The sequence below is a fragment of the Lipotes vexillifer genome, unplaced genomic scaffold (assembly GCF_000442215.2).
Source record: "Lipotes vexillifer unplaced genomic scaffold, Lipotes_vexillifer_v1.1 scaffold439, whole genome shotgun sequence".
In the NCBI taxonomy this organism is placed as follows: domain Eukaryota; kingdom Metazoa; phylum Chordata; class Mammalia; order Artiodactyla; family Lipotidae; genus Lipotes; species Lipotes vexillifer.
This window is the reverse complement of record NW_006798732.1, coordinates 2,432,332-2,445,597: the sequence shown is the minus strand read 5'-3', so window position 1 is coordinate 2,445,597 and position 13,266 is coordinate 2,432,332. Positions and strand designations below refer to the sequence as shown.

The 13,266-nt window shown below is 41.5% G+C and overlaps 1 protein-coding gene across 1 annotated transcript in view; it reads right to left on the bottom strand.

The window, feature by feature from the left end:
- MPP7 (MAGUK p55 scaffold protein 7) overlaps positions 1-8,977 on the bottom strand; it is a 179,618-nt gene extending 170,641 nt beyond the window's left edge. Inside the window, exon 1 of the mRNA XM_007470910.1 lies at positions 8,865-8,977. The gene's annotated coding sequence lies outside the window, so the exon portion shown is untranslated. The remainder of the gene's footprint in view (positions 1-8,864) is intronic.
- Positions 8,978-13,266: the final 4,289 nt, after the last annotated feature.

Here is a 13,266-nt window from a genome sequence, read left to right as displayed (position 1 = left end):
ACAGAATAAATCCCCAGTAATCTACACTTTGGTACACCATACTCAAACGGCAAGATCCAAAAATGAAGAGAAAACCTTGAAAGAAGTTCAAGTGAATAAACACCTTACCTATATAAGGCAAAGACAAGAATTACATCAGACACCTCATCAGAAACTATGCAAGCCAGAAGAAACTGGAGTAAAATATTTAAAGTGTTGAAAGGAAAAAACACCACCCTAGAATTCTGTATCCAGTGAAGCTGTACTTACAAAGTAAAGGAGGAATAAACAAACAAACATAAATTTAAGAATTCTGCTATCAGTAGACCTGCCTTGCAACAAGTGTTAAAAGAAGTTCTCCAAGAGACAAGGAAAGTGATGTAGGTCAGGCACTCGGAAATACATTAAGAAGAGAAGAGCAACAGAGTAGGAGTAAATAAAGGTAAAAAACAAAACTTTTATTTTTATTATTCTTAAGTGATCTGATAACTGTTTGTTCAAATAATAGCAGCAATGTGTTGGGTGACTACAGTATATGGATAAGTGAAATGAATGACAGCAATGTTATAAAGGATGGGAAAAAAGGAATTAAGAATATTCTTTATAAGGTACCTGCAACTACCTGTGAAATGGTACAGTGTTACTTGAAAGTAGACCTAGATTAGTTGTAATGTATGCAGCAAACTCTAGGGCAAGCACTAAGAAATCTTTGATATGTTAAGAAAGAATAAATGGAACCATTTAGGAAGGAAGAAAGGGGGTGATAAAAGTGTAAAGAAAACCAAGTGTTATGAATAGAAATCAGTGGCAAATATGGCAAATATAACTCAGCTATGTCAACAATCACTTTAAATATGAACGGTCTAAATATACCAATTAAAAGACAAAGACTGTGAGAGCAGATTAAATAAGGAAGAACCTACTGCCTACAAGAAACCCACCTTAAATATAAAGACACAGATGGATTAAAAGTAAAGGAATGGAGAAAGATAAACCATGCAAAGAAAGCTGGAGTACCTGCATCTATTTCACACAAAGCGAGAGCAGAACAGGGAAAATTATAAGGGATAAAGGAGGGCATTACATAATGAAAACGGGGTTGTTTCTCTGAGAAAACATAACAGTCCTTAACGTGTATGCACCTAACAAGACAGTGTCAAAATACATGAGGCAAAACTGGTAAAACTGCAAGGAGAGGACTCCCCTGGTGGCCCAGTGGTTAAGAATCCACCTCCCAATGCAGGGGACATGGGTTCAAGCCCTGGTCCGGGAAGATCCCACATGCCATGGAGCAACTAAGCCTGTGTGCCACAACTACTGAGCCTGTGAACCACAATTACTGAAGCCCGTGTACCTAGAGCCCGTGCTCTGCAACAAGAGAAGCCACTGCAGTGAGAAGCCCATGCACCGGAACGAAGAGTAGCCCCCTCTCATTGCAACTAGAGAAAGCCCACGCTCAGAAACAAAGACCCAACGCAGCCAAAAATAAATAAATATATTAAAAAAAAATTGCAAGGAGAAATGAACAAAGCCACTATTATACTCAGAAACTTCAACACTCTTCTATCAGTAATTGACAGATCCAGCAGGCAGTAAGTCAGTAAGGATATGGTTGAACCAAATAGCATCATCAAGCAACTGAATCTAACACTTCACCTAACAATAGCAGTATACACATTCTTCTCAAGCTCACAGAGAACAAGACAGACCACATTCCGAGCCATAACACACCTTAGCAAATTTAAAAGAACGGAAATCATACAGCATATGCTCTCTGATCACATGGAGTTAAAACAGAAATCAACAGAAAGACAGCAGTAAAATCTCCACATATTTGGGAATTAACCAACAATTCTAAATAACACAAGGGTCAACGAAGAAGTCTGAAGATAAATTTTTTAAATACTTTGCAATAAATGAAAATATAACGTATCAAAATCTGTGGGATGCTGCAAAAGTAGTGGTATAGCATTGAAGGTAAGCAAAACAGAAAGAACTAAAATCAGTAACCTAAGTGTCTACCTTAGGAAACTAGAGAAAAAAAAGAGCAAGGAGAAAAAAAAAGAATAAAATACAAGCAAAAAGCAATAGAACTGAAACAAGAAACAGGAAAACTCAATGAAACCAAAAGCTGGTTCTTTGAAAAGATTAACTGATAAACCTACAGCCAGGCTATCCAAGAAAAAAAAATGAGAGAAGACACAAATTACTACTAATATCAGAAATGAAAGAGTCATAATTATGAGTCCCCTGGATGTTATTACAAATAATTCTACGCCCTCAAATTTGATAACTTACATGATTCCACCAATTCCCTCAAAGATACAAGTGACAAAAACTCTCACACAAAGATAAATAGGTGATCTAAGTAGGCTTATATCTATTAAAGAAATTGAATCAATAATTAATAACCTTCCCAAACAGCAAGCACTAGGCCCAGATGGTTTCACTGGTGAATTTAAGGGAAAAATCATCCCAATTCTCTACAAGCTTTTCCAGAAAAAATAAAAGCAGAGAGTGCACTTCCTAACTATATACCTAACCATACACCAAGCATTGCTCTACTACCGAAACCAGATAAAGACATTACAAGAAAGGAAAACTACAGACTAGAATCTCTTATGAACAGAGATGTAAAAATCCTCAACAAAACATTAGCAAATCAAATCCAACAATGTATAACATGAATTACATACCAAAACCAAGGGGGATTTTTCCCAGGAATGCAAAGGCTGGTTCAATATTCAGAAGTAATAATATAATCCACCACATCAAAAGGAATAAAAAAAGTCATACGATCATATCAAGAGATGCAAAAAATCATTTAAAAAAATCCAACAACCATTTATGATAAAAACTCTCAACAAACTAGGAATAGAGAGGACTTCCTCAACTTGATAAAGAATATGTATAAAAATACCTACAGCGAACATCATACTTAACGGTGAAAAACTAGATTCTTTCCCCCAAGATCAATAACAAGGCAAGGAGGTCCCCTCCCTCTCACCATTCATACTCAATACTTTACGGAAATTCCTAACTAATACTGTAAGAAAAGGAAACAAAAGGTATACAGATTAGGAAGGAAGAAATAAAACTGCCTTCGTTCATAGACGACATGATTACCTGTGTATTAATAGAATATGCCAAAGAAAGAATCCACAAAAAAAACTCTGAAACCTACTAAGTGACTACAGCAAGGATTCAGGATACAAATTATACAAAAATCAATTACTTTTCTATACACCAGCAATGAACAACTGGAATTTGAAATTAAATTAGTATCCAAAAATTAGGTGTAAATCTAACAAAATATGTACAGCATATAAATAAGTACAAAAACTCTGATGAAAGAAACCAAAGATGGTCTCAATAAATGAGAGATATTCCATGCTCATGGGCAAGAATACCTGACATTAAGATGTCAATTATTCCCAGTTTGATCTATATATTCAACATAATCCCAATCAAAATTCAAGCAAGTTATTTTGTTGATGTGACAAACTGATCCTAAAGTTTATATGAGTAGGCGAAAGACCCTACTCAGAATACCTGAAACAATACTGAGAAGAGTGAGAAGATGGACACTACCCAACCTCAAGACTTACCATAAAGCTACAGTAATCCAGCTTCCCTGGTGGCACAGTGGTTAAGAATCCGCCTGCCAATGCAGGGGACATGGGTTCAAGCCCTGGTCCGGGAAGATCCCACATGCCGTGGAGCAACTAAGTCCATGCGCCACAACTACTGAGCCTGCGCTCTGGAGCCCACGAGCCACAACTAATGAGCCCACACGCCACAACTACTGAAGCCCACGCGCCTAGAGCCCGTGCTCGGCAACAAGAGAAGCCACCGCAATGAGAAGCCTGCGCACCGCAAAAAGAGTAGCCCCCACTCAAGACAACTAGAGAGAGCCCGCGTGCAGCAGCAGCGAAGACCCAACACAGCCAAAAAAAATTTTTTTAAACAAAATAAAAGCTACAGTAATCAACAAGGTAGTACTGGTGAAAAAACAGACAAACAGATCAGTGGAACACAATAGAGAGCCCAGAAATAGACCCACACAATAAAAATCAACTGATCTCTGACAGAGGAGCAAAGGCAATTCAATGGAGACAGGATGGTCTTTTCAACGATTGATGCTAGAAAAATCGGATAGTCAATGTGCAAAAATTTGAACGTAGACATAGAAGTTACACCTTTCACAAAAATTAACTCAAAATCAATCACAGAGCTCAATGTAAAAATTGTAGAGGATAACAGAAGAGAAAATCTAGGGCTTCCCTGGTGGCGCAGTGGTTGAGAGTCCGCCTGCCGATGCAGAGGACACGGGTTCGTGCCCCGGTCCGGGAGGATCCCACATGCCGCAGAGCGGCTGGGCCCGTGAGCCATGGCCGCTGGGCCTGCGCGTCCGGAGCCTGTGCTCCGCAACGGGAGAGGCCACAACAGCGAGAGGCCTGCGTACCGCAAAAAAAAAAATTGAAAAAAAAAAAAAGAAGAGAAAATCTAGGTGACCCTGGGTATGGCAATGAGTTTCTGATACATCTCCAAAAGCACGATCCATGAAAGAAAACTTAAGATGAACTTTATTAAAATTTAAAACTTCTGCTCTGTGAAGACACCATTATGAAAATGAAGACAAGTCACATACTGGGAGAAAATATTTGCAAAACACGTATCTGATAAAAGACTTGTATCCAAGAAAGACAAAAAAATGATAAAACTCAACAATAAGGGGAAAACAACCCATTTAAAAAACAGACAAAAGATCTGAAGAGACACGTCAACAAGATATACAGATGACAAATAAGCATATGAAAAGATGCTTAACATCACGACATAAGAGAACTGCAAATTAAAACAGTAATGAGATACCATTACACACTTATTAGAATGGCTAACATCCACAAAACTGACAACACCAGATGCTGACAAGGATGCAGAACAACAGGAACTCTCAGGCACTGTGGGTAGCAATGCAAAGTAGTACAGCCACTTTGAAAGGCAGATTGGCAGTTTCTCAGAAAGCTGAACAGTCTTACCATATGATCCAGGAATCATGCTGCTAGGTATTTACCCAAATGACTGGAAGACTTAACGCCCACACAAAAACCTGCACACAAATATGGTTATCAAAGTTTTATTCATAACTGCCCAAGGCTAGAAGCAACCTTGACTTGGGTGAGGAGAGAACCTGCAGCCCAGAGGTGCTGGCAGCCTCCATCCTGAAGACACGAGGCTCACACTGGCCTCCTGGTGTTTGTACAATATAGTTATTTCTTCTGCCTGACCTCCCCCTCCTCCCACATAAATCCTTACCTGAGCAACTCGGATTCAACATGCAGGTTTTAGCTTAAACTACCAAATCCTCCTTGAGCACCTCTCAGAGGCCAGCACTGAGGGAGACACCTCGCGTGTCCCATAACAGCTGTAAACACGGGCAGCCCCGGAACGCTGCAACTGCCCGTCGCTGCATCTACAAGCCCTCTGGGGGGCTGGAGACGCCAGAAAACAAGGGGCTGCACCCGCTCTGCCGGAAAGCTCAGCCCTGGGGACCTACACGGTGTCTGGCACATGGTAAGACGTCAACAAAGACAGCACCAACAAAGCAATCAATCATCGGAAATTAAAACTACGTAACGCAATGTTGTACGGGTCTAGTGAGTTTTATCATTACTCCTGTAAGACTGAAATCACAGAAATACACACAGTAATTCAATCACATCAGGAAATTTTTCTTGAAAATAATCTATTTGTGTTTTGTTGAAATACTTCCGAATGCCAAAAGGATAAAATTCAGATTGCTCCCTTTTTTTTCTCCTGTCCCCATACATGTATGCAACTATTTGAAAGGGGAGAAAAAGCATACACAGCTATTTAAAAGGTACTAAAAGTCTGATATTCTTATCCTAGAAACCCAACACAACTGTGAAATAAGAACAAAAATTTCTTGAAGAAACAAAACTACTAGGCTTCTTTAAAATAAATATAACACAGCTATGGAAGTCTTTAAGCCACATCTTGCTCTAAAGTGAACTTAAACCAGATTATAAAAATACATACAACGCCACTGAATAAAATAAAATTTAAGGTAAGTAAAGGAATCTCAGTAGGAAAACACACAAGGACAGGAGATAAATTTAGAAACGAGGTTCAGACACAAACTACAAGCTTCATGGTTCTGTATATTTGCAAAACGTGGGTCGAAAAGGTGGCTCTGTGCTGACTAATGATCTATCAACTTCACTAGGTCATGTGAAAATGGATATCCTTGTCTTGCCTCACGTTACATATGGTATTTCCCAGGTCTTCTAACCAGTACCATCTTTCTTCTGACGTCACCCTCAGCCTAACCCTCCTTCGGGATCTCGTGCCCACAGTTTTTATTATTCAACTTTTCTATTTAGAAGTTTTTCTTTAAAAAAAGAAATCCGCAGCTGACACAGTGTAGGATCATCATAGCTCTTTTCCAGTGACAAGCCCACAACCTCCAGTACTCCCCCAGAGCGGAGCTCAAAATCCTACGATGGCATGTGCCATACCTGCCACAGACCCTGACACCAAACCCACCTCTTCTTAAGTATATTTTACATCAGACCAGCAAGTTGTCTGCATTCAAAACCGTGTGGTGATTTAACAACCACTTTCTTTTTTTACCTGAAAGAAGATGAGAACTGTGAAAATTCGGGGCTAGAATAAAACCAGGTTTTACATTCACCCAGTTCTAACCCATACACCAACAGCGTCAACTGCAGGCAAAAGAGCGTAACATCAGAGCACATTACGATTCAGTCTAAAAACAACTCTTTTCAAACAAATTCCTTTTGCTCTGCTGAGATTTACGTACAGGAGCCGAAGCCTTCTCTCCTCCACCCTTCAGTAGAGGCACTTGGAAGACAGCTAACAGGCTGTCCCGGCTGTTTAAACTACTGTCCCATGAGACCTACCTCCTGCAGGGCACCCTAGGCTTTCCTACTTGACAACTAACATAATGGGTCAGTCAGAGGACACCCTGGAGTCCCCAGTGGGGAGCCGGGAGCGGCGAGCTGTTAAGAAAGGGAGGACGTACTAGAGTTACATACTAAAGCTGATTTTAAAAATACACTTTACGGCAACTACTGAAAAACGTTTGGGACAGTACACATGTTCTTATGCTATTTAAAATAGTAGCAATATCAATTCATTTGCTGCATTGTTTTTATAAACCAGATATCAATAACAGTTTGCTTCCTAGCCACTTAATTATGGACACATACTTGGAATAACAACCTATGCTGAAAACTCAACAGCTAGTGTAACGAAGAAACTTTTTACACATTAGTTTTATTCTATTAATAAAAATAACCATCTCTGTCAATTCTTTTTGGTCCTTCACATGCTATGATAACTCATTTTTTTCTTAATAATTATATTTGCCTAACCTATATAACTACAAAAAGAACTAAGACCTTCGCTATCTTATTTGAAACTCACAAACAACCCTGTCAATAGGCATTATAATTTCCATTTTATAGGCAAGGAAACTGAGACAGTAGTCACATTATAAATAAATACAAACACACACACATCCATTGTTTGGGGGGCACGTTTGTTTACTGATTAAGGAGTGATGATGCCATGTGAAATGTGTTTTATTCCTTCTCTCAAGAGATCAAATCAATCTAATCAAATCCATAACTTCCAAACATTTAATACAGCAATATTTTCATGACTGCCTCAGTAAGTGATAAACGTCATCAATTATAAGCCCAAAACCATTTCTAACACATCCCAAGAGAGCAACTAAAAGACCTAAAATCATTCAGAATACAAAGGTATCTTGGCAATTATAGAAAAACTAAATAAACCAATAAAGCACTCTTTAAATGTATTGCTAGGAGAGTGCCACATATCAACACGCTAACTTCTTGGGAACTGCCACTGCTTGAAGTGCACAAATTTCAGCAAATTTGACAAGAGAAGAATGCAGTAAGAATTCTCCTGTCCTGTGAAGCAACCGCACCTCAGAAGTCACTCATTTCCAAATACTATACATCGGTCAAAAAGCCTCTTATCACAACACACAACCATAACAGGTTGAGCTGAATGGAGGACGGGATCAGATACTGTTGAGGCATACATGTCCATCTCGTCCAGACTCGAGAAAGACTCTAAATTTCTTTCAGCTTGAGTTAAAAGAGAGAAAATGCAACTCATATTTCCAGAAGCAAGAGTGGCATATTTTCCAGTAAGTTCCTTGTTCTCGTCTTACTATTTTTAGAGTTCTGATCACTCCCAGCATTGCTGTGTGGCAAGATCTGGTTTCTGGTGGCTGATCATTTCCGCGGCGTGACGCTTGGCTAAAACGGTCTCCCACACACTGTTTTTTATTCCTATTTAGCGTCCCTGTATTTATATACAAAATTCCATTTCAGGGGCACTGTGCCAGGAGAAGAAACAGCTTTGCTAGAATTTCACTTGACTTTATTAGAGGAAATTATTTTAAATTAATGTAGCTGCTGAACAGCTGTCATCCTGAACCTCAGAAAATATATTCCGCCTAATTTTTGCTGCGAACATTTATTTATTTAAGTTAAATTCCAGCTCATGAACGTTGACCATGAGGAGTCTAACCCTTCCTGCTACTATTTCACATTCCTTTTCTAAACAAGGGCAAGCACGGGCATGCTCCATCAGTATGCACAGCCAGATCACCACCATTAAGTGAAATCATCTATGTATTTTTGGTGGAATCCTTTTAACAACTTCCACGCCTGGCAGTGAAATGGAACAAGGCTGTTTTGTTTTCAGAGGGCAACAATCTGATCTCTGGTTTACTAGATGGCGCTCAAAATATTTTTCCATATGTTTTTCCGCGAAGATCATCTGACAACAGCATGGTTTACCTTGACTAGTGAATGCAGGCTTTTTTCACCAAACACATCCCAGAGGAAGGTCAGGTCTTCCTGGCTGTCCACATGTGGCCGCAGCTGGGCTGGCAGAGCTGCCAGCAGCTCATACAGACCTATAAAATGGAAATAAAGCACAAAGCGTCACCGTAGAGTGTGATCTCATTAATTTCGCTTAAGGTGTGTGAAACTGACAGCTGGAACGTGTCGCTTTTACTGGATCTGTATTCTGGGCCATCAAGCAAAACGCTTCTCCAAAGAAGCAAGGGAAGCTTTTGGACTTTTAAATGCCAAAGATGGATGTATTAACAGGCCTGTTTTTACCTTATGCGATGGTCATTTTACAGTCCTCCAAGTTTACATAACCCGAGACAGAAAATGTGTACAAGCTTTCAGGAAAAAAAAAAAAAAAAAAGACAATGCATATATTCCCTTCCTTAATCGTTATGACTCCTCCCTCGACGTTACAGCCGAACAGTGACGTGAGTCACGAATAGGAAAACCTTCAGAAGAGAAAGCTGATAGCACACGGCCCGTTACAACGGTCTCGCGGCTTCCAGAGCTCCCAATAATACACAGCTTCAAAAACATCTGCGTTATCGAACGTCCAAAATCGAGTTCCCAAAAGCAAGCCAGAATAACCCATACTTGGTGTGGCATTATTTGTAGCCACGCTTTTTTTTTTTTTTTTTTTTTTTTTTAAACAATGGCAACAACAAAGGGCGTAGCACTTAGGCTAAATGAGACTCTAATTTGGAGGTATGTGATACCCCTGGAAAGAGTCAAGGCTGCAGATGCAGGTTGCGCGTGCTCTCACTGGAAGCTCCCTGCAAGCAGACAGTAGCGCAGTGTCCCGGGAGCAGCCTGCACAGACCATCCGTCTCGTCCCGGGGCCGGCACGCTCCTGTCCAAGAAATGCTGCAGCAGTGCTTGCCCGGGACTCTTCAGGGAGGTGACCTGGCGGAAGTCAGCATCAACTCAGAGCTCATGTTTCATTTTCCGCGGGATTCCATGAGGTAAAAAGGACAAAATTCTTTTTATTTCTGTCTGCTGTCTACAAAAACACCGAGACCTCCTGGGGTCTACAACACATGGGACTGTTGCTATTTCTGGTCTGAATAAGAGCTGCTGTTCATTAGAAAGACAGCTTTACAAGATATTTAACCAGCGAAGACTCATAAATTACGGACTTCTGATTAGCGTGTCTGTTATCTTTCCAAAGCCTTATAATATTCTGATAACCAGTGATAATTCACAACCACATGCATAGGTACCACTCTGGAAGTCAGATACGAAACTTGAGAGATTTGATCAAATTGAAACATTCCTAGGGCTGTATGTGGCCAAAAACATCCAAAATACTCCAGGCAGGAAAAAAGAAAAAGAAAAAACCTTCTCGCAACTGCATTCTTAAGTATTCTTGGTGGTTTATATTTATTCTCATAAAAACCTGGCATCCTGCCTAAACTAGCTCTTATTTACAATTCAGGAAAAATATTTTTATGGTAGCTCAACCTAAGTCAATGTATAATGATACAGGTCTCACTTTATACAAATACACACACACACACACACACAAGTGTAATCACAATCGCCAAGATCAGAGATTCAAAACATGAAATTATGTAAAAAAAAGGTAGAATTTTACTATTTTATTACTGATTTCCAGAGTAGTAAAAATGATGACCTATTGCTTAATAATATCATTAGAGTTGAATGATACTAACTCAACTGTGATGCAATTTATGTGGTACAGTTCATGGGGGATTCAATAAGTTTAAATAAGTTAATACACTTGAACAGTCCTGCATGTGGTAAGTACTAAATGTTTCATATTGATGGTGAGTGTGACGGTGAGTGTGATGAGTGCGACGGTGAGTGCGGCGGTGAGCGCGACGGTGAGAGCAACGGTGCGTGAGACAGTGAGAGTGACAGTGAGTTCGACGGTGATTGCAATGGTGAGAGCAACGGTGCGTGCGACAGTGAGTGCGACGGTGCATGCGACGGTGCATGTGACGATGTGATGGTGAGAGCTACGGTCAGATGGTGAGTGCGATGGTGAGAGCGATGGTGAGTGCGATGGTAAGTGCGATGGTGAGTGCGATGGTGCGTGCGATGGTGTGTGCAATGGTGAGAGCAATGGTGAGAGTGACGGTGGGTGCGACGGTGAGAGCAATGGTGAGATTGTGAGTGCAATGGTGAGAGCGATGGTGTGATGGTGAGTGTGATGGTGAGAGTGATGGTGTGATACTGTGGTGTGATGGTGAGTCATGGTGAGAGCGATGGTGAGTTCGATAGTGAGAGCGACGGTGAGAGCGACGGTGAGTGCGACGGTGAGAGTGACGGTGAGTGCGACGGTGAGAGCGACGGTGAGAGCAACGGTGTGTGCTACGGTGAGAGCGACGGTGAGTGCAACGGTTGAGTGCGAAGGTGAGAGCGACAGTATGATGGTGAGTGTGATGGTGAGTGTGATGATGAGAGTGATGGTGAGTGTGATGGTGAGAGCGATGGTGAGACGGTGTGACGGTCAGAGTGACGATGAGTGTCATGGTGAGACTTATGGTGAGAGCAATGGTGAGTGTGATGGTGAGAGCGATGTTGAGTGCGATGGTGAGAGCGATGGTGAGTGTGATGGTGAGAGTGATGGTGTGATAGTGAGTGATAGTGACAGTAATGGTGAGTGTGATGGTGAGTCATGGTGAGGGCAACGACGGTGAGAGCAATGGTGCGTGCTATGGTGAGAGCGACGGTGAGAGTGACGGTGCGTGCTATGGTGAGAGTGACGGTGAGAGCAACGGTGAGAGTGATGGTGCGTGCTATGGTGAGAGTGACGGTGAGAGCGATGGTGAGAGTAATGGTGAGTGTGACGGTGAGTGCGACGGTGAGAGCGACGCTGAGTGCGACGCTGAGTGCGACGCTGAGTGCGATGGTGAGAGAGATGGTGTGATGGTGTGATGGTGGGTGTGATGGTGAGTGTGATGGTGTGACGGTGAGTGTGATGGTGAGTCACAGTGAGAGCGATGTTGAGTGCGACGGTGAGAGCGATGGTGAGCGCGACAGTGAGAGCGACGGTGAGTGTGATGGTGAGAGCGACGGTGAGTGTGATGGTGAGTGCGATGGTGAGAGTGATGGTGAGTGTGATCGTGAGTGCAATAACCATTGGGTTATTGATTTTGACTGTTGTTCATCATTAGCATTACTAAAAATGCAAAAGTTCGGATCAAACAGACAGACCTAGATTCAAACCCCAGGTCTATACTTTACGCATTTCACATTACTTATCTGAACCTCGTTTCCCTCACGTGTTGAAAAAGAAGTGGTAACATACACATGTGGTAAAGCTGCAAAGAACTAAATAAATATGCGTGCACACACACACACACACACACACTCACGAGCACATGTGAAACCGAGGACATGTGAAAAACGTCAACCGATGGCATGGATGACGATCTCCCAGTTGTGACACGCTACTACAGTTATGCAAGATGTTACCACGGGGGGAACTGGTGAAAGTACACAGGATTTCTTTGTACTATGTCTTACAACGTGTGACGCTGTAATTATCTCGAAATAAAGCTGAAACGTACAACAGTTGCTGTAAGAATTCAATGGAACGATTGACAGGGCGGGCACTTGATTAAAATAACGATTTTCTTCTTTCCTTAGTGTGTCTCCTTGCAGCAAACGTCTCAGTGCATTGCTTCCGATGGAAAACAACAGCTTAGAGACAGCTGCCAACTGGACATGACACCATACTCAGAAATGAAACCACCCGCTACTTTTACATATGGGAATTGTTCACTTTACCCACGTACACCTTAGCTTTTTGTGGGAATAAGCCATGTTGGGTTTAATTTTCAAATAGTAGTAATTTCTCTGTTAGTCAAAGCTCAGAAGCCTGAGTTTTCTGTGTTTTTCCAGCTTTATGCAATCCTCATTTGTATGGTCCTCAAGTGGCAATAACACTTGCTTCTCTTCACCTCCCACATCTGGTGCCAGAGAACAAAGCCAGAAGAGACTGGACAATGCCAATCAGAAATTTAAAAGACGGTTAAAAGAGCTCCTAGGCCGGGGCTGTATGCAGTGTCAACGCAGGCAACGAGGAAACCATCACTTCCACTCAAATCAGCAATCCAGGCCCCAGAAAGCACCTCGGTCCATGTCTAAGACTGGGTCTGTGTTTCTACATGTGCTTTAAAGTATTCCTATATTCAGTTCCTAGAGTCCCAATCATGAAGGACACTATGAAATCCAAATAGTTTTGGTCCTTGAGATTCAGAGGGCAAGTAAAGAGAGTTGAGACAGCTCAGCGTGTCTTTAAAAATTTTACCTAAATCCACTCGTTCCCTGCGCCATGAAACTTATCCTGTGCTCCTCTGTGGTCACCCGAGTTCAT